The sequence below is a fragment of the Theropithecus gelada genome, chromosome 16, assembly GCF_003255815.1.
Source record: "Theropithecus gelada isolate Dixy chromosome 16, Tgel_1.0, whole genome shotgun sequence".
In the NCBI taxonomy this organism is placed as follows: Eukaryota; Metazoa; Chordata; class Mammalia; order Primates; family Cercopithecidae; genus Theropithecus; species Theropithecus gelada.
In genome coordinates, this window is record NC_037684.1 from 44,347,613 (window position 1) to 44,374,569 (window position 26,957).

Below are 26,957 nucleotides of genomic sequence, written 5' to 3' on the forward strand. Positions count from 1 at the left end.
AGAGGCGCCACACGAACAGAACGTGCCATAAATAATGTGTGCTAACATTTTCCAAAAAACTGGACATCAATTAATGCTAATTTATGAGGAAACTTCTTTGGAAGAGCATAGTCCAGACTCATAACTACTGAAAAGACTCATTAATATAAACGTTAAGGGAGTTTTTTCAAAGGGAGGAATTAAGGTAAATGCATATCATTACGGTGAAAGCTCATAATTTATTGAAAATTCAATGGAAAGGAAACTTTATGCTGTGTGTTTCCAAAGTAATGTTTTGACACATCAATCAAGGAAATAAAATAAGGATGAGAATGTGATCTCAAGAGAGATGGTCAGTGAAAATTCAGCTTAGTGATAGCTAATGTTTATTAAATGTGCCAGGCATTATAAACACTATCTTGTTTTTTTTTGTCTACCAATGCTATAAAGTAGATTTTCTTATTATTTCCACGTTTCAATGGAGAAAGGAGAAAATCAAGCAGTCTATGTTATTTGCTGTCGTTCACAAAACTAAAAAGTGGTGAAACTCAGATTCAGAATCACCTTTCTTAACCACATGTGGCACGGGATGATACTGCCTTTAACAACTGTCAGACAGGCATAGGACAACTCTGGGTGAGTTCATGCAATGGCTTATTCTACAGACTCCCTAATAATAAAAACAAATCATTTTAATCCGTAAGTTCCACTATACATCAAATATACAAATTAATTATTTGACCAATTTTAAGTTTGAGGAAATTCATGATTCCTACTTTTAGGTCTTAAACATGGTGAAAAAAAAAAAAAAGTCATTAGTAGATCCTCACCTTTTGTAAATCTCTCTAACATTTTGTGAGGCCCGGATAATATTCACACATTGGCTGGAAAATGAAATTTCTGTTTCTTGAGATACTTGTCTTATGGAAAATCTTTACTTAAATGAAAGCGGGGGATGGACAAGTTATCTTTATTTTTAGGGGTAGATAAATCTCTGTGTGTGTGTGTGTGTGTGCCTGTGCACGCGCTTATGGAAGTGTATTTTGGCAGAGGAAATATGGTACGCAGACAAGGGCGAGGGAAAGCAAGAAGAATATTTCTCCCAGAATCTGAGATTCGTTATCTTTTGTCTATTCTATCTCTAGTAGATGTATTTGACTTTAACATAAATGTTTTCCCTCCAACCTGTCATAGGCCCTGTAATTGAACAGAGGATTCTAGCAGGATGTTGAAACTCATCATCTCAGTGCATGATGAGATGGATCCATCCTTCTAGAGCAATGCTTTTCAAACTTGAACATGCTTCTGGATCATCTGGAGAGCCTGTTAAAGCAAAGACTACCAAGCCTCATTCCCAGTTTCCGTTTCAGTAGGTCTCTGGGGGAGCCTGTCAGTTTGCATTTCTAAGAAGTTCCCAAGTGATGATAGTGATGGTGGTCTGGGGACCCCACTTTGGAGAACCACTGACATGGAGAGGCCCACTATCAATGAAATGTACATATAGGCTCATACCATACTTTAGTGATAACAACTGGTTTTCAGTAAAATAAATGGTGCTGTTTGTCGTGAGAAAAACTAGATCATTTTATGTAGTTTCTAAATGATCTGGAAATAATAGTGGCATTCAATTCTCAGAAATAAAAAATTAATATTGGGCAGGGTGCGGTGGCTCAAGCCTGTAAACCCAGCATTTTGGGAAGCTGAGGCTGAGCCCAGAAGTTCAAGACCAGCCTGGGTAACATGGTGAAACTGTCTCTTCAAAAATATATAAAATTTAGCCGGGCATGTTGGCGTGCACCTGTAGTTCCAGCTATACCAGAGGCCGAGGGAGTGAGTGGGGAGAATCACCTGAGCCTGGGGAGGTTGAAGCTCCAGTGAGCCATAATCATGCCACTACATTACAGCCTGGGTGACAGAGTGAGACCCTGTCTCAAAAAAGTAATAATAATGAATAATAATTTAAAGCTATTACTGAATCACTTCAGACTTTCTATCAGGTCATTCATTTCCGAATTCACCATAGGAAATATAAATTGTCAATTTGTTTAAATTGAAGCCAGAAATCATACTAAAAACTGATTACACTCCCCATCACAAATGAAAGCAGGAGTTATATCTGAATGATTAAATATTACAACTTATCACCGAGAAAATACTGATGTGACACCGGGATAAACAAAGAACCTTCAGCAAAGAAACAGAAGGAGAAAAATGAATTTAAGAGGAATAAAGGATGTCATTTTTTAAATTGTGAAAGTAGAAATCGCGTCTCTCTTTATTTTCAATATAATTCATTTGTAGAAAAACCTCTCTTCATGAATCTATTCAGTGATAGGTGGTTGTTGGCAAAATTAAGTCTGAAATACCGCCAAAGTTTACCTAACACTGGTTCATAAAAAGAAACACCATATCCGTGTTCCTGATTCTAATGGAAACATTTGTGTATCAGTCATGTAAAGTCTTCTATAACTGAAGAAAGGAGTATGAGCTTAACATGCAAAATTCTCTGCATGAAACTGTGCGAAATGTTTCAATTATTTCTATAATAACATTTAACGGGTTCCAGATATACTGCATTAAGCACACAGCCAAGAAATGTCCCAAGCATATGCTGTTTTACATTTTGGTGTATTATAAGTGTATGGAACACATGTTAGGAATATATTTCATATTCTGCATTTGTAAAATATCAAATTTGTATCAGCAGAAACCACAAAAGCAGCACAGAAGCTGCCCCCAGAGCACAGCCATTTTGCAATCAAACTTTTAACACCATATTATCATTGTAAAGAACCAAGCTCCTGGTTGAAATGAAGAAAATAATTTTCACAACTCACGGCAATTTTCTTTATGTATTACATGGGATTCAAAACACATACTCCACAAAAATTACTCTCAAGTTTCTATTTTGTAATCTGTGCCATTCTCAAAGTACACATTAAAAACAAAATGAATTTAACTTGATCGCTCTTACTTCATTTTATACCACTGAGGTCTCATTTTTCGGCATTCTTGCAATTTATTTCAGTATATCTATATGCTATAGTTCTTCAGATTATTCTATGCTATGAAGCTCTCAAGAGAGAAAATTACTCTTCTAGTGATCTATATAGGTGTGTTTGCAACATCATTCTACTTTGGTATTACAATTTTATGTACAAGATGAAATGTTGATATAGCATTTTATGAGAAACCTAATTATGCTACAGAATTTACCATACATTACTAAATATTAAGCCTTTTCCCCATATCTTACTTCCTAAAATTGTATGTGATATTACATTTATATTCTAAGACTCTTTTGTTATAATTATAGATGACGTTGGTTTGGGTAGCATAGGCATGACTTGTCTTCTATTGACTTATTTCTAATACTAAACACTGTTATGATGAGCTCTGCCAGCATATGGTCAAATGTACAAATCCTAGGTTACATATTCCCTTTCTTGGCCTAGAAAATCTTGGTGAGTTTAGGATATGTCTGAAAGAAGCTGAGTTCCAAATAGTGCCCAAAATGTAAATTTAAAACTAAAACTACACTGGCCCCCTTAATGCTATTTATAGTCATTGGTTGCAGAGGAGGCAGGGGCTCAAAATATCCTCACTGTAGAACCTTTCTTTGGTTTCTCCCTTCTTTGAAATCCTATAGCTTTAAAACATCTTTAGAATGTGTTTTGTCACTTAGGAAACAATGAATTGCTCTCTGTTTTTAGTTGTATTAAATTATATGTGTGTGTGTACTTATTAGTTGATAGAGTGCATGCCTAATATTTTCTTAAGGATAATTATGAAATATTATCTCCTCATGAAAGTAGCTAACATTTATTTTTTAGTCTAGGAACTTCATATTGTCTGTATCATCGTTTTTCCTCATCCTCACTTTCGAAATCACATATTTTATTATCATCCTGTTCTGTCTGAGGCATAGAGCATTTAAGTAATGTGCTAAGGCTGCACAACTGGGATTTGAACTCCCTTAGGGAGTAATGAATGTTGTATTGGCTATGCCCTTATTTAACTCTAGTACACACAGAGCTCTTTTTCGAGATATGTATATTTTTGCATTAATGTTTAGCACAGCACCTGGCATCTAGCAATCCTCTTGTGAGTTAAATAGAATTATATACGATAAATTTTAGAGTTTAGTATTGTACACCAACAGGTATAATTTTATGTTTCAATTTTTGGAAAGTATTATATCCTGCCTTAGCTTTTCTATACATATAAATTATAAGCTAACGTTGAAACAAAACTCCACCTAGGCCCCTAGGCTAAGCCCAAAGTCTACTTTATCCCTTTAAAAACATGTACAATTTGCCTTGTTTTTGAGCCCGACTTGGACTCCTCCGTGTCTTCCCAGAGACCTTAGGAATATCCATCCTCACTACAGTGTACAAGGCCCTCTGTGACCTTGCTTGGCCCTTATGGAAGACATCACCACTCTCTTTTGTGTTCACACAATTTACTCTTAGAACATGCCTCACCAATATTTTTCTAACTTCTCTGTGGCCTTTATCTTATTATTCCCTCCATCCAGAATGGTGTTTCTTTGGCTCCTTTTTGCTTGCTTGGAGCGCTCACCATTAGACCCTATGTAAAGGCCACTGCTTCTGAGAGACCTCATCTGAACACTCTATCTGCCTAGTTTCTCTCTTCTCTCATGCTCGCTAGACCCATTGTTTCTTATCTCAGACCATTCCCAACCTCACACCTATTGCAACTAGTAAAATCCTTCTGTGTTTGCTTGCTTATATACTTCTTTCCTTCTAGATAGGGTCAGGAAACTACAACCTGCAGGTGCCATTCAACCAGCTGATTGCTTTTAGACATACAGTTTTATTAGAACACAGCTATGCCCATTTGGTTCCACACTATCTAGGGAGGCTGTCCTACTTTAACAGCAGAGTTAAGAGTGGTAATAGAGACCCTCTGGCCAAAAAAAACCAAAAATATTTCCTAGTTGGCCCTTTATGGGAAATATTTGCATCCCCTGTTCTAGATCATCAACTCCCAAAGAGCAAGGGTTAAGTCAACACTGGTATTTTGGTTAATAGGACAAAACCCTTGAACCAGAGTGCCTGGGATCAAATTCCAACTCCACTAATTATGTGCTGTGTGATACTGCCCAAGTTATTTAACATCTCTCTGTTCCCCAGGTTTTTTCATCTGTCTAATAGAGATGATAGTAATATATACCTCACCAGTTTGTTGTGAGGATTTAGTGAATTAATACCTGTAATGTATTGAAAGTAGCTTACAGCACAAAACACTATATAGGTGATAACAAATACTATCATGTATTGATGTTTTTCGTGATTGACTAAAATAAATATTTAGTAGATGAAGAGGCAATTAATCAACAAGTTAAATGACAAAACCTCTTCTTTGAATCCTCTTCTTTGTTTGGACCTCTCTAATAAAATATACCCTATTCTATATTCTGTTAAAGATGTTTCTTCTCATAATAGCTTTCCCCTAAATTATCTGCAGCCAGTTAAGTGTGTCCCATTTATATTTGTATACCCGAAATGACAAGGACCATGCTTATAACAAAGGATATCTCTACTATGAGCATAGTTGAATGAATTACTGGCAATAGAAGAGCCCCAAGAAACATAAGAGACTTGTGTATCCATCATTAATTATTTTAACTTGTTTTTATCACATATTTCTAGAGGAACTAGTCCGTGGATGACATTGTGCCGTACGTAATACAAAAATACATCATCATTCCTTACTTCAAGAAAAGTATAAATTAATAGTGAATGAAAAATAGCACCAAATTCTTACACATGGATAGTATCTAACCCACATACTAGTATTAAATGAAATGCTAAGACATTCCAGGGGAGGAAGACCTTATTCCCAGCATCACACAGAGCCAAAAAGGGCTGCGTGAAATTCTGTAAACAGCGATTTCCCTTTAGCATGACCTTCCAGCAAACAAAGTGCTTGACTGTATTTTTCTCAATGGGCTACTTAAATTGATCATGTTTTGTTTTACTATGAATTAAGCTTGTGGCTATTTCTACCCAGATGCATTAAGCCACCTGTGAATTCGATCAAACTGATGAAGTGGATCAAACAATATTCACCAGTTGTTTTGGATTCCTGTAGGCATAGCTCAGATCTGTTTGTTGACTTTTTGGCTATAAATTAGGAGGCCAAGAAATTAGTGAAGTGGCTTCACCTCGCCAGTACATTGGCATTTAATAAAGTGTCCCCAATTATCAATAAGCAAGGCTCCGTGTTCCATAGCAAACACTAACCGCAGGAAAGAATGGAGAGCCAGGAGCAACCAACCAAATGCTACATCTCCCATTAAGAATGGCTTGATCGTTTTGAATGTCATGGTCAGTTAAAATACCTAATCAAGTGGGCTTGTGTAGACTCGGCATTGGCTACTATGACCTCCTGTGTGTGTGTGTGTGTGTGCGCTCACACGTGTGTATTTCCACTATATTTTCCCACTTCTTTTTACTTGGTAAAAATGGCTTGACCCAAACGTGACTGTACCTGGCAAGATGTGTTATATTTCACAAATTTCTAATCAGAGTGGAGGATCCAGGAGTGCCATGCCAGCTTGGGCCAGAGGCATCCTGCAATTAACATTGTCAAGCGCTCCTGAGTGTAAACAGTTACCTCACATTACCTCAGAGCTCAGAGCATGAGGCCATGTTTGCACAGGAGAGCCAGCCACCACAGTATGGCTTAGCTAAAATTCTAACTTCTGGAAGTCATTTTCTACCACGTGCATGTTTCAATAAATCTGCAAAATAACTTAAGCAAAGAGACCCAGAGTGATTTTTCTTCTTTCTTTTTTCTCCCCACTCGTGCTCAACTAAGCTGTAAAACTAAGTCCCCTTTATCACAAAAGTCTCCACTTTATAATCCAATTGACTTTCAGGGTTTGCTTTCCCACATGTTTGTCTCTTCCTGTGCCACTAAATCGTATCAGCTGCTCTGGATTTGGGGTTGGTGGTGATTGCTGAGGTGGGAGAGACCACGGCTGCATTTATTGGCTACTTTCTCACAAGACGTAGGGATCAGAAATGACAGTTTTTGGCGTTCCTGTCGTTTGCTAGATCTAGAACTTATTTAGTTAGTTTTTTATTTTTAATTTGGTATTTGGTCATTTGTTCGAAGATATAAATCTTGAGATCTGAACATTATTGTCCTTTTTGTTTCATACTACACAGAATATAAAAATATAGCCCAAATGACTGAGTATTTGTGTAGGTATTGAAAACAGAGTGTTGTCTAAACTAAATGGTTTATATGTTGACGATTTTTTGGATAATGGTAAATCTTTTAGAAACACATAAATGTTTTACACATATATTTGTGTGTGTGTGTGTGTGTGTGTTACCTTTAATAGAATCAACATATGGGATGACATGGTCAACCTGAGGTTTTAAGTGTATTCTGTAGGAAGAGTGACAATTCAGTCTTTTAGTAAGGCTTTAATTCAGTGTTCCCAGAATGACCCTTCCCTTTCACCCCAGTCCTCTTCTGTTGTATGTTGTATATGTCAGGCCTACTGGAATAAATCTTCAGGGCCCTGAATTAAAGTCTTGGCTCTGAGGGCTAACTAGCTGTGTGGCTCACATTGAACTTTTCTGGGCCTCGCTATCTTTCAGTAAAATAGAGAATATCTTACTTATCTTACTCCTTCATAACTTTCTTTTGGCCTAGGACTAATAAAATAGTCTATGTGCTATATTTTCAAAATGGTAGTAGTATTATACATAAACAAATATGGCTAACGTTATTGAAATTACAATTTAGTAATCATTATTGTTTTCCTCTTTTACATTTTTCTTCTTAGTAATTATTTCTCTTTTCTCTCTTTCCTAATGTATTTCTGACAGTTCATACTCTCCCTCCATGCCAGAGGTTGGCAATATTTTAATAATAAGATAGACAGTAAAAATGTTCAGCTTTGCTAGCTGCACTGTCTCTGATGCTGCTACTCAATTCTGTTGTGGTGGTATGAAAGCATCCACAGATAGTAGTAAACAAATGAGTGTGGCTGTGTTCCAATAAAACCTTATTCAAGGACACTGAGATCTGAATTTCATGTATTTTTCATGTTGTACAATATTATTCTTGTTTTGATATTTTTTCACCTATTTAAAAATACAGAGAAAAATATATATGGAGGAGACCATTCTTAGCTTTCGGTCTTACAAAAACAGGTGGTTGCAGGCTATATGTGGCCTGAGGGTCATGATTTATTTGCCAATTCCTGCTCTAAGCTGAGACCTAAGCTGGCTGCCGTGTACAAATGGGAAGTTCAGTTCTTGGTTTAGAAGAAATGTGCTAGTGAGAGAGCAAGAAAAAGGTCATCTCAATTCCCAGGTTTTACCTCCAATTTAAATTTCAAAAAAATTAATGAATGTCTTATAATATAATCAATAACATATATTTCCCACAAACCACTAGACTTCAGGCAATGGAGGTACAAATTGCTGATGTTAGACACTTAACTTTTACATTTGACTCACTGTGATAAGTCTGGTGGCACTGATACTATAATGTTTTGGAGTGAAAAAAAAGGTAAGCTGGAAGTCATGTAAATAATCTCTCTCACATTATATGTAAGGTAACAATTTGCTTACAATTAAAATGGCAGAGGCAGACTAGAACTCATATGACCCAAGAAGGGATTCTTTTCACTACACAACAATAGTTTCACTGTAATTGTTCCTGGAAACTCATCCAAAACAAACAAACAAAAAAGAACCAAAGAAACAAACTCTTGGACCAATCAGTAATTCTAGGTTAAGATGTTGGCCCAGGTAATAAGAGGTTTTTGAATAAACACCATTGACCTGCTGAGTAGCCCCAGTTTTTAGGTAGTTTTAGAGCAAGCGGTATCGACCAGCCACCAAATTTGACTGTTGTCTGCTTATAACATACATACTTTTCATGGACTACTAAAAATCTTTAGTTTATTGTCTTCAGAAAGCTTGCTCCAGCAGACCTGGCACTATGGGAGTTTTTTTGTTGCCTGTTTTTTGGAGGATTTTTTTGTTTGTTTGTTTGGCCAGAAGATCTGTCCATAATAGATTTTCCAATCAAATCCGGGACCAGGTCTCTCCAAGAGTTCACAACTTCACCATTACCTAGGGCCACATTTAAAGTCCTGCAGTTTATCATTCTCATGCAAACAGACACCAGAATGGAAAGGTAGTGCATATATTATCCACATCTGTCTGCTACAAATCCTGCTTAGTTTCATGCTTTTAGGACAAATTCCAGGCAAAGGGCCACTGGGAGAGGCTCCATTCCTCTGTACCCCATGCCCAACTCTGTCAGTTAGGCAGCAGAATAATTTCTTTCATAAGGTCTGTCCTAGCCAAAGAAAACATACCCATGCCCTGTGGCATGAAACCTCTAAAGGGAAGGGACTGTATTCTAAATTACACTCCAAGGGGAGTTGACCTGAGATCAGATGCCTTAAGACCTGGAAAGCAGTGAGACAGGAATATATCAAAGATGGACTTTATCATTTGGTATGGTTGGAAAATCAATTTTCTGTATGTAACCATGGCACGGATAAAATCCACCTCTCATACTCCAGCTCTCCTTTCCCCCATGGTATAAATTAGAGGACTGCATTCATTTTTGGGTATCAACACTAAAGAAACAAGCATCTCAAAGTTGGAGCCAATCATTTAAAAGGATAGAAAAACAAACGTTTTAAAGGAAGAAATGGAGAGATGTCATTTACATGAACAGATTCAATTAGCCAAAAAATATAGGACCATTCAAGCTTCCTGCTTTGCTTCCTTGTGCATCTAATGGAAAAAGTGTTCCTGATCCAGGATTTTATTATTATTGTTATTATTTGAAATGCCACCTTAGAAAAAAAATTTCCATTTGATACCCACCTTACTAGGAGAGGCTCAGTACAAAAATAAATAGTTGAAAATGTGCTGTGACTGAAATAGTGTTAGCCAAATTAATGCTAAATTTCCATCTGGACTTCAGCATGCTACCACCCAGAAATATTTTCTGGATCTCATTTCTATCTAGCCTTTCTTTTCCTTCTTTCTTTTATAAAAGATTCTCTCCATTTGGTGATTTGCTGGAATAGGGTTGAGTAATTGCTGAAAGGTAGATTGCTGTGTCTTTAGTGTCTTTAGGCTGATCTCCCATCTCCAGGGGGTTGATGATTCTACTGGAAGGAAAACCTCTAATGGTGGTCTTTTCCCTCAGTTGGCTGCTGGTCATTTTAGCAGATTTATTCTTAGACGATAAGGAATCAATGAGGGCAGGGCACTTGACAGCAGGACACCTTTGCATCTCTTCATGGTGCCTCACACATAGTTTTGTTTCTATAACTTTTAATGAGTAAATGAATGTGGGACCAAATACAGCTTTAAATAGAAAGGCTAGGCTAGGCTAAGCAGGTAGTGAAATTGCAGAATATTTATTGTATCTTAAAATATGCTTAACATTGACAGTTCCAGAAAGCCTGGGTACATTGAAACATTTATACCCACAGTTCAAGCATCTTTGGAATGAATTAAGCTCTTGTTACTGGGGGACCAGCGACAAAAACAGATGAGAAGTCCCAAAGGCTAAGCCCATTTCCAAGTTAGTTACTAACTCACTCTATGACCTTGTGAAATTCATGCAATTCTTTGGGTCTCTAGTTCTTTATTTTTAGAAAAATTGAGAGAAATAATAGCTGCCCTGCCAATTTCTCCATTATATTTAAGCAGATTCTTGAATAGTTGTAAATGGCCTTTGGAAGCATAAAAATGTCCCATAATCATAACACCTCTTTTTGCCAGAAAGATGAGCACAAGTCATTTTGTAACTTAAAGAGATTGTCATTTGAAACGTCCAACTAAAATTTATTAGGCATCTCTATGTACTTGACACTGTGGTGGGCACTTCATTAATATCGTCTTGAGCCCTCACAAAACCTTGGAAGTTGTGTATTTTTATTCTAATTTTATAATAGAAATAACCAAATCTCAGAGAGATAAAGTGATTTGTCTACGATTGCATACCTAGTAAATGGTAAACATACTATCAGATTCCACTGGCATTAACCATCCTAAGGCACTGGGCTGGGCATTAACTATCCACTATACAGTCTACAAACAGGTAGCTAGAACCAAAGCTTCCTGTTTCAGGTCATTTCAGGGCTCTTTAATAGTTTTATGCAAAGCTTGTGAGAGGGAAAGGACATTTTCTATTAGATCTCAAGAAATGTATGTTGATTGTGATCTCAAGACCTGTCTACAGCAGTTCTTAGCTCCATGCCACATGGTATGTCTGTAGAAAAATGTGTGTGTGTGTGTGTAGTTAGTAGGTAAAGAAATTTGAAAGTTAAAGTTATAATCATCTTCTCTAGTTACTTTAAAAAAATTATTGGCAATGCATACTGACACCTTTTTCCCCTTTCTACAAGCCAGGTCCTGTGGAAATTTCCAGGGATTCAGAGAGGAATCAAAAACAACTTTGGTCTCTATTTTCATAGATTTGACAATCCAGATGGTAAAATGAACCTAGGAGATGTGTTGGTCCCGCAGAAGATAGATTCCCACTTAGCCTAAGGAAAGGGATGGGAGAAGAAGTAGATATCTGTAAGAGATATTAGAAGGTAGAAACCAGTAGGTCTTGATTATGGATTCAGTATAGTAGAGACTGGGCAAGGGGAGAGAAAGGAAGAGAAGTGTCAAGGATGATCTAAATATTAAGGTTTGTAACCAGGGAAGTGAACTCTAGAGAATGATGGCAATCTCCTTATCATAGAATAATAGGGAGCATCATGGATATGGAACAGGGAAGCCTATGCAAATTTGATGATAAATGTGGAAATTCTATATAGGCATGCTATAGGTGCTGGCCTCGCTCCCTCTTTTGCTGTCATAACCAAATGCCACAGGCTGGGTAATTTATAAATAACAGAAATGTATGTATCACAGTTTTATGGGCTGGAAAGTCCAAGGGCAAACTTCTAGCAGGTTCAGTTGTACAAGGACAGCTGCTCTCTGCTTCCAAGATGGCATCTTGATGCTGCATTGCTTTGATTCTGCATTCTCTGCAGGGAAGAGGCACTGTGTCCTCACATGGTGAATGGGCAGAAGGGCAAGCTGGCTAAATGGTGGGTGAAGCCTTTTTGATAGGGATCTTAATCCCATTTACCAGGGAGGACCCTTTATGGCCCAGTCATCTCTTAAAAGCCCCACCTCTTAATATTCAAGTTGGCAACACCTGAATTTTGGAGAGGACACATTCAAACCATGGCAATGCTAGATCACTTCTCCCATGAACCATTAATTAATAACAAATAAACAGTGAAAGCTTTTTACTTATCCCTCAAAATAAAGGTGTTATGTGCATGTGCTTATCTGAGCATAACCTATTTCTTCGTTATCAAGGCACAATGGGAAGAAAGCATTCAAAGGTATACTGCCTATCTATAGGCTCTGAAACCTTCTTGTCACCCTGCTACAACTTCCTTCCCTTCACTTTTCCCTTCCTGGGCTACACTAGCAGGAGCAGGAGAGCCTAGTGAACTTCACTCTCCGCCCTTTTCCATAAGTTGAGGTTCAATCAAAGGTGGTAATGAGGAGTGAAATGACCAAGAGGTAACAGAAGGAAAGAAAAGAAAAAGGAGCAGAAATTGAACGCTATGTGTTACTACTTATTTAGGATTTGCTTTGGCCTGTATTCACAAGGATTTAAAATATAATTCGAACAAAAACAAAGGTTGCTATTGTGGTACAGAGTATAATAGATTCTTATTGAACACATCAGCCTTTCTTTCTAGCCTGTTCCCTACAATATCAGTTTTATTAATATTACCTTGCTTGTGGTTATCATAAGACAAGGGTCTTAGTGATTGATGGCTTGGAGCTGTGGGAGATTTATGGAATAGGAAATCATTTTGGGAATGTTAAGACTTCATCAGAAAAAATAAGGTTCTTTACTTACAGATATGAGCCAGAACAATGGAGTAAAAGTGATATAACTGAGTTCAATAGGTAAACTAAGCAAATGGTGGCTAAGGGGATTAATTCATTAGCTCTAAAAATTTAATTACAGTGTAATTTGTTAGCTTCTCAAAGGACTTCCCTCTAAATGAAAGATAATAGAACATTAAACTGCCACACATTTTAATTTGAACCCCAATAATTTAAAACGTAGTCATAGGCTAAGATATTTGGAATTAACGAATGATTCTAAAAGAAGATTCAAAATTATCAACCAAAACTGAATTTAAGGTTTACAATATTATTCTACAAATTATATTATTTTCCCTCCTGTAACTACCTTAGTTTACTATATCTTTAGTATACTAGCTTTAATTTCTATCTTTATTATTTTGATCAGTATCCTCAGTAAAAACAAAAGTTAAGAATTCAAAATTAAATCTGAATTAGCTCTCAGTTGAACAAATGTTTTAATATTTGATGCCCATGAATGAAACTTTGTTGTTTAAAGTAGGACTACTTATTTCTACTTTTCCATGATAATTCCAGAATAATTTAGATGAGTTATCAGATTTAGAAATATTATTTTTCTTAAAAAAATTTAAGTTAAGTAATAAAGCCCCTGTTCAAGTACAAGCTGAACGTGCTGCTTTAAGAGAAGTGTGTTGAAATAGGCTAAATGTTACCATTAAGAGACTCATTCTGACCCAGCGTCATTGGTTGGCCAGAACCACAGGGTGGGGGTGTGAGTCTACAGATAAGTCTCTTTTGGTCTGAACACCCACAAAAAAACATTCAATGGGCTGGAATACTAGATCCAGAAACCACAAACCAAGGGGAGTCAGTCAAAAGCCCCTTTACAAAGTTTAAATTGAGGGAAGGGCTGCGCTACCCTTTCACACTTTTCCTCAGGTTACAAGCTGACGCAAAACTGACATTTATGTTCCTCTAAAGAGCTCTTATTATCAAGTGAGCTTGGTATCAGCCAACTGACAGAAAAGCAAAATTCACTTTCTGAATTTCCCAACAGCTACCTTTCAGCACTTAATCTTTTGCATTTCCTTTGGCCCAGAAACAGATCATTCAACTAGCCAGCTTCAATATCAATACATCTATTTCTCAGGAAATAAAAGTAAAAGATCTAAAACAATCAAAAGCCGAACACATTGTTTTCCAGAACAATGATGACTAAGCACCACTGTGGAAGCAGGATCAACCATGCCACGGTTTCAATCATTCACCCTGATTTACAGTTTTCCAGATGTATTAGAATATCGTCAAGGTTTCTTTCTACAAATAAACTATTGCTGCATAGGAAAATAGGGGTTTCTAATTTTAGGTGTTTTATTTTACATTAAATGACAAAACAGAACATGACAATGTTATATGATTTTCACTTTTTCTTGGGGCTGCCTTTCTCTTAAAATTCTAGCAGTAGAGCCAGGCCAGGAAGATAGCTTCAGTCTACACTGCCAGCCTAGTTCTGAATATGTTTCACTCAGGCTTCTGTCAAAGGACATTTTACAGCACCTTCCATGTCACACTTTTCTCTTTACCATAAGGGTCAGAGAAAAGTTTTAATGGTAAATTGGTCCATATCCATAATTTCAAGGAGGATTCTATGATCAACAGAAGAAAGACTGCATTCTTCACGCCCCAAAGACACAAACACATTCATATTTGAACACACACAAACACATACATAATTTTCCCTAGTAACAAACCTAACATCCCCATGGAGAGAGTATAGAGATATCACCTTTTTTTGAAACTACAAACAACAAAATAGTTCATTCCTCTTTTTGTCTTTCTCTTTCTTCTCTCTGAATAATTAAGACCCTCTTGTTTTTCTCTCAAATCCTGCTCTTTATCTTTTTGATCATTGTACTTCTTGAGTCTTCTATGGGTTTTTCATAGAGTCCTGCACTCACTTGAAGACTAAATGAAATATGTCTACGTACTTTGCTTTGGACACTGAGGGAAAAGAATTCAAATACATAGTTGATATGTAATGATTTAAAGTGTTGATTGTGTCGAACATTCAAATTTAAGAATAATCATTTCAAATCTTCATGATATTTAAGCTTAGAAATACTCAAGCATTCCTATGACACATTTGCGATGTTAATTTTGTACCCATCTTTTCGGTACCATATAGAGAAGCTTCTATCCGAAGTACAGTGTGCCCTAAAGCTTCTTTATAACAAAAGTACACAGATTTCTGATATTGCAAAAACGATATATATAATTCTTAAACATAAATAAGTCAATAAACATTTTAAGATCTTGTGCATAAGGAAATCCAAATCTAAAATCAGCAAATTTTAGAGTGAAACAAGAGGTAAGAACTTCCACACCACAAGCTTCCAGCAAAAACTATCCCATGATAAACACGAACAAAATTTAAAAACTATATTTTATAGTTATCAATTTGCACAATATTGGCTTTTGGAGACGTTTGCCTCCATTTAGTGTCTTTGTAACTTAGATTAAATATACAGTATAGGAGATCTGGCAGGTTATCATGGTGGGCAGGAGGCAGGACTAGATTGCAGCTCTCGACAGAGCAGTGGGCAGGGGGCTTGCATTGTGAATTTTAGCTCCAGATCAACTGCAAGAACAAATCAGCAATCCCAAGAGGAGCCGCAGACCCTCTGAAGGGAGCAGAGTGCTCCTGCAGGAGCTGGGAGATTGACCCCATAACTATGAGTACCCCAACTGCGGAAGTGGGAAAGGGAAACCTTCCTCTCCCAAACACACGCCCCCATCGCAGAAGCTGAAGGTCTGTTTGCAGAAGTAGTTTCTGATTTTACCTGGAGCCGAGTCAATTTGGAGAGCCGAATGAAATACATGGGTAGAGGAAGCAGCAGAAGACCCTGGGAGCTGACAGGGTCACCTCGCAGGCCATTCCTGCCTGGCACCACAGGGATCCAGCGGGAGAGGAGCAGGGGGTGAAACTACACAGGGAGAAGGAAATCCCTAGCTGAACTCTGTAACAATTTGAACGGGGTGAGAAGCCTCCTGGCCAGAACAGGATTTAGGAGGATGCAAATTGGGTGTGCAGACTCCACAGGCGGGGGAAGAACTAAGCCTTTTTCTTTTGCACCTGGGAGATGGATAGTCTGGGGAAGGTTTTCAAGGCTGTATCGCTATCTGCCTGGAAACGGTCTGGGGGGCTGTGTGTGGGGGACCCTTCGGTTTGCATGGAAGCTGGGCGAAGCCTGTGACTGCAGGCTTTCCCCACTTCCCTGACAACCTGCATGACTCAGCAGCCGCAGCCATAATCCTCCTAGGCACACAACTCCAGTGACCTGGGAACCTCACCCCTAGCCCTCACAGGAGCCACAGCAAGATGTGCCCAGGAAGAAACTGACCTCAGACACACCTAGCCCTGCCCCCACCTGATGGTCCTTCCCTACCCACCCTAGTAGCAGAAGACAAAGGACATATAATCTTGGGAGCTCTAGGGCCCCACCCACTGCCGGTTCCTCCCCATGCTACCACAGCTGATGTCCTCTGGAAAGTGCCACCTCCTGGCAGGAGGCCAACCAGCACAAAAATAGTGCATTAAACCACCAAAGCTAAGAACCCTCACAGAGTCCATTGTGCACCATCCCCCCACCCCCACCCCCAAGCCCCAGCCACCCCCACTGGAACAGGCACTGGTGTCCACAGCTGAGAGACCCATAGATGGTTCACATCACAGAACTCTGTGCAGACAACCCCTGGTACCAGCCTAGGGCCAGGTAGACTTGCTGGGTAGCTAGACCCAGAAGAGAGACAATAATCACTGCAGTTCTGCTTGCAGGAAGCCACATCCATAGGAAAAGGGGGAGAGTACTATATCAAGGGGACACCCCTGTGGGACAAAATAATCTGAACAACAGCCTTCAGCTCTAAACTTTCCCTCTGACAGAGCCTACCCAAATGAGAAGGAACCAGAAAACAAACCCTGGTAATACAAAAAAACAAGGTCTTGGAATTAACCCAATCCAACAAAGACAAAGAAAAAATAACACAAAAATATGAACAAAGCCTCCAAGAAGTCTGGGATTATGTTAAACAACCTCAGGATTGTGTTCCTGAGGAAGAAGAGAATTCTAAAAGCTTGGAAAACATATTTGGGGGAATAATGGAGAAAAACTTTCCTGGCCTTGCTAGAGACCTAGATATCCAAATACAAGAAGGAAAAAGAACATCCTAGAAATTCATTGCAAAAAAATCTTCACCTAGGCACATTGTCATCAGGTTATCCAAATTAAGATGAAGGAAAGAATCTTAAGAACTGTGAAGCAGAAGCACCAGGTAAGCTATAAAGGAAAACCTATCAGATTAACAGCAGATTTCTCAGCAGAAACCCTACAAGCTAGAAGGGATTGGGGCCGTATCTTCTGCCTCCTCAAACAAGACAATTATCAGTCAAGAATTTTGTATCCAGCAAAACTAAGCATCAGATATGAAGGAAAGATACAGTCTTTTCCAGACAAACGAATGCTGAGAGAATTCACCATTACCAAGCCACCACTATAAGAACTGCTAAAAGGAGCTCTAAGTCTTTAAACAAATTCTGGAAACACATCAAAACAGAACCTCTTTAAAGCATAAATCACACAGGACCTGTAAAACAAAAACACAAGTTAAAAAGCAAAAACAAAAACCCAAATAAACAAAAGTACACAGGCAACAAAGAGCATGATGAATGCAACAGTATCTCACATTTCAATACTAACATTGAATATAAATGGCCTAAATGCTCCACTCGAAAAATACAGAACCACAGAATGGATAAGAACTCACCAACTAACTATTTTCTGCCTTCAGTAGACTCACCTAGCACATAAGGACTCACATAAAGTTAAAGTAAAGTGGTAGAAAAAATGAATTTCATGCAAATGGACACCAAAAGTGAACAGGAGTAGCTATTCTTATATCAGACAGAACAAACTTTAAAGCGACAGTAGTTAAAAGAGACAAAGAGGGACATTATATAATGCTAAAAGACCTTGTCCAACAGGAAAATATCACAATCCTAAACATATATGCACCTAACACTGGAGCTCTCACATTTATAAAATAATTGCTAATAGACCTAAGAAATGAGATAGACAGCAACACAATAATAGTGGGAGACTTCAGTACTCCACTGACAGCACTAAACAGGTCATCAAGACCGAAAGTCAACAAAGAAACAATGGATTGAAACTATACCTTGGAACAAATGAACTTAGCAGATATATATAGAACATTTCATCCAACAACCGCAGAACATACATTCTATTCAACAGCGCGTGGAACTTTCTCCAAGATAGACCATAGGATAGGCCATAAAATGAGCCTCAATAATTTTAAGAAAATTGAAATTATATCAAGCACTCTCTCAGACCACAGTGGAATAAAGCTGGAAATCAACCCCAAAAGGAACCTTCAAAATCATGCAAATACATGGAAATTAAATAACCTGCTCCCAAATGAGCATTGGGTCAAAAACGAAATCAAGATGGAAATTAAAAAATTCTCTGAACTCAATGACAATAATGACACAACATATCAAAACCTCTGGGATACAGCAAAAGTGGTGCTAAGAGGAAAGTTCATAGCCCTAAACGCCTACATCGAAAAGACTGAAAGAGCACACACTGACACTCTAAGGTCACACCTCAAGGAACTACAGAAGCAAGAACAAACCAAACCCAAACCCAGCAGAAGAAAGGAAATAACCAAGATTAGAGCAGAACTAAATGAAATTGAAACAAACAAACAAAAAATACAAAAGATAAATGAAACAAAAAGCTGGTTCTTTGAAAAGATAAATAAAATCAATAGACCATTGGTAAGATTAACGAAGAAACGAAGACAGAAAATCCAAATAACCTCACTAAGAAATGAAACAGAGATACTACAACTGACACCACTGAAATACAAAAGATCATTCAAGGCAACTGTGAACACTTTTATGCACATAAACTAAAAAATCTAGAAGAGATGGATAAATTCCTGGAAAAATACAACCCTCCTAGCTTAAATCAGGAAAAATTTGATACCCTGAACAGACCAATAACAAGCAGCAAGATTGAAATGTTAATTTAAAAATTACCAACCAAAAAAATGTCCAGGACCAGCTGGATTCACAGCAAAATTCTAGCAGCCATTCAAAGAAGGATTGTTACCAATCATTTTGACACTATTCCACAAGAGAGAGAAAGAAGGAACTCTCCCTAATTCATTCTATGAAGCCAGCATCACCCTAATACCAAAACCAGGCAAGGACATAACCAGAAAAGAAAACTACAGACTGATATCCTTGATGAACACAGATGCTAAAATCCTGAACAAAACACTAGCTAACTGAATCCAACAATATATCAAAAAGATAATCCACCATGATCAAGTGGGTTTCATGCCAGGGAGGCAGCGATGGTTTAACATATGCAAGTCGTCAGTAAATGTGATACACCACATAAATAGAATTAAAAACAAAAATCACATGATCATTTCAATAGATGCAGAAAAAGCATTCAACAAAATCCAGCATCACTTTATAATTAAAACTCTCTGCAAAATCGGCATATAAGGGACATACTTTAATGTAATAAAAGCCATCTATGACAAACCTACAGTCAACCTAATACTGAATGGGGAAAAGTTGAAATCATTCCCTCTGAGAACTGGAAACAAGACAAGGATGCCCACTGTCACCACTACTCTTCAACATAGTACTGGAAGTACTAGCCAGAGCAATTAGATAAGAGAAAGAAATAAAGAGCTTCCAAATTGGTAAAGAGGAAGTCAAACTGTCGCTGTTTGTTGATGATATGATTGTTCACTTTGAAAACCCTAAGGACTCCAGGACTCCTCCAGAGAGTTCCTAAAACTGATAAAAGAATTCAGCAAAGTTTCCGGGTACAAGATTAATGTACACAAATCAGTAGCTCTTCTATACAACAACAGCAACCAAGTAGACAATCATATTAAGAACTGAACCCCTTTTACAATAGCTGCAAAAAAAAAAAAAAAAGAAGAAGAAGAAAAGAAACTCAGGAATATACCTAACCAAGGAGTCAAAAGACCTCTACAAGGAAAACTACAAAACACAACTGAAAAAAGTGATAGACAACACGAACAAATGGAAACACATCCCATGCTCATGGATGGGTAGAATCAATATTACGAAAATGACCACACTGCCAAAAGCAATCTACAAATTCAATGCAATCCCCATCAAAATACCACCATCATTCTTCATAGAATTAGAACACACAATTCTAAAATTCATGAGGAACCAAGAAAGAGCCCACATAGCCAAAGCAAGACTAAGCAAAAAGAACAAATCTGGAGGCATCGCACTACCTGATTTCAAACTATACTATCCCATGAGGCCATAGTCACCAAAACAGTGTGATACTGGTACAGAAATAAGAACACAGATCAATGGAACAGAATAGAGAACCCAGAAATAAACTCAAATATTTACAGCCAACTAATCTTTGACAAAGCAAACAAAAACATAAAGTGGGGAAAGGACACCCTTTTCAACAAATGGTGCTGGGATAACTGGCTAGCCACATGTAGAAGAATGAAACTGGATTCTTATCTCTCACCTTATACAAAAATCAACTCAAAATGGATTAGGGACTTAAACCTAAGACCTGAAACTATACAAATTCTGGAAGATAACATTGGAAAAACCCTTCTAGACATTGGCTTAGGGAAGGATTTCATGACCAAGAACCCAAAAGCAAATGCAGTAAAAACAAAGATAAATCACTGGGACCTAATTAAACTAAAAAGCTTTTGCACGGCAAAAGGAACAGTCAGTAGACTAAACAAACAACCCACAGAGTGGGAGAAAATCTTCACAATCTATACATCCAACAAAGGACTAATATCCAGAATCTATGACGAATTCAAACAAATCAGTAAGAAAAAAGCCAACAATCCCATCAAAAAGTGGGCTGAGGACATGAATAGACAATTCTCAAAAGAAGATATACAAATGGCCAACAAACATATGAAAAAATGCTCAACACCACTAATGATCAGAGAAATCCAAATCAAAACCACAGTGCGATATCACCTCATTCCCGCAAGAATGACCATAAAAACCAACAACAACAACAACAAAACCAAAAGACAGTAGATGTTGGCGTGGATGCAGTGAACAGGGAACGCTTCTACACTGCTTGTGGTAATGTAAACTAGTACAGCTGCTATGGGAAACAGTGTGGAGATTCCTTCAAGAACTAAAAGTAGAACTACCATTTGATCGAGCAATCCCATTACTGGGTATCTACCCAGAGGAAAAGAGGTCATTATTAGAAAAAGATACTTGCACACACGTTTGTAGCAGCACAATTCACAACTGCAAAATCCCAGAACCAGCCCCAATGCCCATTAATCAATGAGTGGATAAAGAAACTGTGAGAGAGAGATATATATAGATACACACACACACATACACACACACACACACACACAATGGAATACTACACAGCCATAAAAGGAATGAATTAACAGCATTTGCAGTGACCTGGATAAGATTGGAGACTATTACAAGTGAAGTAACTCAGGAATGGAAAACCAAACATCGTATGTTCTCATTGATATGTGGGAGCTAAGCTATGAGGATGCAAAGGCATAAGAATGATGCAATGGACTTTGGGGACTTGGGGGGAAGAGTGGGAGGAAGGCAAGGAACAGAAGACTACAAATATGGTGCAGTATACACTGCACGGGTGATAGGTGCATCAAAATCTCACAAATCACCACTAAAGAACTTACTCATGTAACCAAATACCACCTGCACCCCAATAACTTATGAAAATAAATAAATAAATAAATAAATAATTCAAGTTAAGAAAACAATACTATTTACAACACAAAAATAAAAGTACAAATACGTTAAAAATATATACATGTATAGTATAAGTAAAAAAAGGAAAAGTTTATTTCTTCAATTATAAACCTTAAATACTCAAACTTGTTTACGTTATGCTTATATATCAGTTATATATATAATATGTATTACATATAAGCAAGTATACAAGATATATGTTATATATATTACTATACATATATCAGTAAAAGTATGTATACATATATACATACTTTTCATATGTGAAATATGAGAACAAAATGAGAATATCTGATTCATGGGTAGATTCTGTTTATCTTTAAGGGCAGGAAAAATGGGAAGCCTATTAACATTTCGATATCTCCTTTGAGCATCCTGTAGGTATTTTCTTACAAAAAAATAAAATAAAATTTCTATTCAGTTAGTGCTATTGTTGGCTTAATATTTTATTCTATGTTGTTTCTCTTTGAACTGCAACCTATACATGCAGTAGGAGCAGGTAATTCTGCGAAGAGATTGACAGTAAAAGGTGTTTCTAATTGGAAGACGAAAGGTGGTTTCAATTTAATGAATAAACTCCATTTCTACACTCTTTCCCCTTCTCAAATTTGACATCCAAAAATGAGTTTGGTGTAAGGTACATACTTGTCGTCTACTCTTTCCCTCACACCTGTTGTGGAGTAGATAAAGGTGTGAAAAATGTGAGTCCACTGGAGTCATACAGTTCTAAAAAGTGGTTAAGGGCAATAGGTGTCAAGCGGAGCTGTGATTGTATAAAAAAAAATATGACTGCTTTAATTCTGTCATATATCTCTCTTGTTCATATATTCTGTGTAGCATTTGATTCTGTGGAGAAGATAATACATTTCAATTACTTAGTGTGTTTATACAAAATTCTTGTTGGGAGGAATCTACACTAGACAGTGTCTAGTGAATTTAATTTGACAATTTAAATAATATTAAAACTAATCATGAATGCAATGCCAAAACTACTAAAAACTATGCTGGTCTCTTGAAGTAATACTTATTCTGAAATAACCTTTAAAATAATCTACAAAGTAATTTAAGCAAATTTATTAAAATGTTCACAATGTCATCCAGTTTTATTTTATTCTGTTTTATTGTATTTGGGGGAGGATGAACTATATGGTGCAGAATAATCCAGTTTGACTACTATTTTCTGATAAAACTCAACAAAGCTTTAGAAGAAAATTATATCTCTTCCCAGACTCAAATCTAATTCTGATATCAAGGTTATATATTTTTGCAAGAGGAGTGTAGAGAAAAACAAACAGATGTTGCAACATGTGAAGATCCGCTTTCCCTAGCAGACTGTGGATTTCCTTTTGAGCTATACTAATTTATTTGCATCTGCTAGAGAGGTGCAGGAATTATCTGACCACTGTTTATCTAGAAAAAGACCACAGTAGTGTCGCTTTATGGCATGAAGCTGTTTCACATTTAGCTAACTGTTTAGAATCGGTCTGTTGAACTGAATCCTCACATACAGAGTTATAATTTTCACATTTTGTTTTATTTTTCCAAACTGGTGTGTAATGTTAAGAAGGAAAGGAAGGTTATTGGAGGGAAAAAGCTTATGGGGGAGTGGTGTGGAGGTAAGAAAGTACTTGGCACATCTGAGAACAAAAGGAGCAGTGTGTCTAAGCAAGTATCTCCCAAGTAGAGTACAGTGGTAAGCAGGACAATCTATTGGAGTGCAGGAAGAAACAGAGTACATATTCATGTTTTTATTTTATTTATAAATGAGTCAATGAACTTGCTGATACTTAATATAGAGATGAATATGAGTGTCTTCCCAAGTCACCTGTCATTGTGGTTATAATTTATAGGTTAACATGTGTACATGTCAGTTACACATCATATGCAGTCTGAATGGTGTCCTAAGGGAAGAAAGTAGGTTCCCGCGTGCAAAAGTGTTATCATCCACTGTTTTTCAAATAACCGCAAAGCATTGTCATTAAATATGCTTGTGTCAGCAGAGCTACAGATTATATTGTCTGCTTTTAACTAATGCGACCATCATAAAATGGACACATGGCTTAAGATTATTCCTCTAAGGAAGCCACAGTAGACTGTCTTGCCTAGAATCTGGCCTTTGCCACTTATGAGATGTGGTACTGGAATGCTTGAACAGTGCGCATCTCTGAGTTTCTGTTTCCTCCTGTCTAAAAATCAGACATTGGCATATTTCTCAAGGATTGTGGTGGAGATTAGATGGTGATATGATTTATCTGTGTCCCCACCCAATTCTCACCTTGAATTATAATAATCCCCAGGTATCAAGGGCAGGACCAGGTGGAGATAATTGAATCATAGGGGTGTATTCCCCCATGCTTTTATTGTAGTGAATAAGTTTCATGAGATCTGATGGCTTTATAAATGGGAGTTCCCCTACACAAGCTCTCTTGCCTGCAGCCATGTAAGACGTCTTGCTTCCCCTTCGCTTTCCACCATGATTGTGAGGGCTTCCCACTGTGAGTCCATTAAATCTCTTTCCTTTATAAATTAACCAGTCCTGGGTATGTCCTTATTAGCAGCGTGAGAACAGACTAATACAGATGGGCTAGCACACGTTAGCCTCTTAGAACAGTACATCTTAGAACAGTACATAGTACATGCTATGGTCAGTTGCTATCACCTCTACTACTATTATATTTACTAGTGAATATAGGAATCAGCAAAAGAGGAAGGACAGAGCCCAAACTGCCTTTATTCTGAGCACAAAGTTTTCTTCAAGCATTGTATTGATTAGGGTTCTCAGAGAAACAGGACAAGTAGGTTACACGCACACACACACCGCCCCCCCTACACACATCCATACAGATCACTTACATAAAGACAGAGATTTTAAGAAATTGGCTCACATGATAGTGGAGCCTGGCAAGTCTGAAATCCACAGGGCAGACTGGAGACCCAGGGAAAAGTTGAGCCTGCTTTGTCATATTCGAAGACAGTCTAGAGGCAGAATTCCTTCTTTCTGGGGCTCGTCAGTCTTGTTTCTTAAGGCTTTCAACTGATTGGATGAAGCCCACTCACACTAGGGAGAGTATTCTATTTCACTCAAAGTCTACTAGTTAATTTAAATATGAATCACATGTATAAAACGCGCTCTCGCAGCAACATCTACCCTGGTGTTTGGCCAACCATCTGGACGCCATAGTCTAGCCAAGTTGACACATAAAAATAACCATCACAGGCATATGGACATGTCAAAAACCTTAAGAAGCTACTCAGGACTAATCTATGCAGTCATGTGTTCATTTGCTCCTCATGCATTTGTAAAAAAAAGTCTGTCAAGCTCCTTCTATAAGTTGGTATGTCATTCTAGGTTCTGAGGACACAACATCAAACAAAATAGATTAGTTCCTGGATCGTGGAGGTTATGTTCTGGTAGTGGTAGATAAACAAGAAGCAAATAAATAATTGGCTGAAGTGGGAGAATTGCTTGAGCCCAGGAGTTCAAGGCCAGCCTGGGCAACACAGTGAGACTGCACCTCTAAGGAAGAAAATAATTTATTTACTTATTTTTACTTTTAAGCTCAGGGGTACATGTGCAGGATGTGCAGGTTTGTTACATAGGTAAACATGTTATGGGGGTTTGTTGTACTTATTATTTCATCACCCAGGCACTAAGCCTAGTACTTACTCATTAGTTATTTTTCCTGATCCTCTCTCTCCTCCTACCCTCCACCCTCTGATAGGCCCAGGTGTGTTATCTCCCTCTATATGTCCATGTGTTCTGTCATTTAGCTCCAAATGAAAAGTGAGAACATGTGCTATCTGGTTTTCTGTTCCTGCCTTAATTTGCTAAGGATAATGGCCTCTAGCTCATCCACGTCCCTGCAGAAAACATGATCTCATTCTTTTCTATGGCTGCATAGTATTCCATGGTGTATATGTACCACATTTTCTTTATCCAGTCTTCATCAAATGGACGTTGAGGTTGATTCCATGTCTTTGTTACTGTGAATACTACTGCAGTGAATATGTGTGTCCATGTGTCTTTATAATAGAACGATTTATATTCCTTTGAGTACCCAGTAATGAGATTGCTGGGTCGAATGGTGCTTCTGACTTTAGGTCTTTGAGGAATCACAACACTGTCTTCCACAATGGTTGAACTAATTTGCACTCCCACCAGCAGTGTAAAAGCGTTCCTTTTTCTCCATAACCTCTCCAGCATGTTATTTTTTGATTTTTTAATAGTCATTCTGATTGGTGTTAGATGGTATCGCATTATGGTTTTGATTTGCATTTCTCTAATAATCAGTGATGTTAAGCTTTTTTTTTTTTTTTTTTCTGAGATGGAGTCTCACTCTTGTTGCCCATTCTGGAGTACAGTGGTGCAATCTTGGTTCACTGCAACTTCCGCCTCCCAGGTTCAAGTGATTCTCCTGCCTCAGCCTACTGAGCAGCTGAGATTATAGGCACCCACCACCACACCCGCTTATTTTTGTACTTTTAGTAGAAACGGGGTTTTGCCATGTTGACCAGGCTGGTTTCAAACTCCTGACCTCAGGTGATCTGCCCACCTCAGCCTCCCAAAGTGCTGGGATTACAGGCGTGAGCCAACACACCTGGACAAGCTTTTTTTCATATGCTTTTTGGCCACATGTGTGTCTTCTTTTGAAAAGGGTCTGTTCATGTCCTTTACCTGCTTTTTAATGGGGTTGTTTGTTCTTGTAAATTTGTTTAAGTTCCTTAGAAATTCTGGATATTAGACCTTTGTCAGATGCATAGTTTGCAAAAATTTTTTCCCATTCTGTAGGTTGTCTGTTTACTCTGTTGATATTTTCTTTTGCTGTGCAGAGTCTGTTTAATTAGATCTCATTTGTCATTTATGCTTGAAAAATAAAATTTAATTGGCATACACAAATGTGCATACATCAGGGTAGTTGCAGTGATGTGCAGAGTAAAGAGAATAGGAAATGCAATGGGTAGGAAGGTGTGTTATCAATAGAAGCTTTGAGAGCAGAGACCCAAAGGAAATGAGGGAACTATCCATGTAGATAGTACAGAGGAGAGCATTCCAAGCAGAGGGAAGACTAAGAAACAAATGTTCTTGATATTTTCAAGGAGATGCAAGGAGGTCAGTGTGGCTGGAGTTGAGCCTGCTGGGAAGAGATTGATACTTGATACAAAGGAGA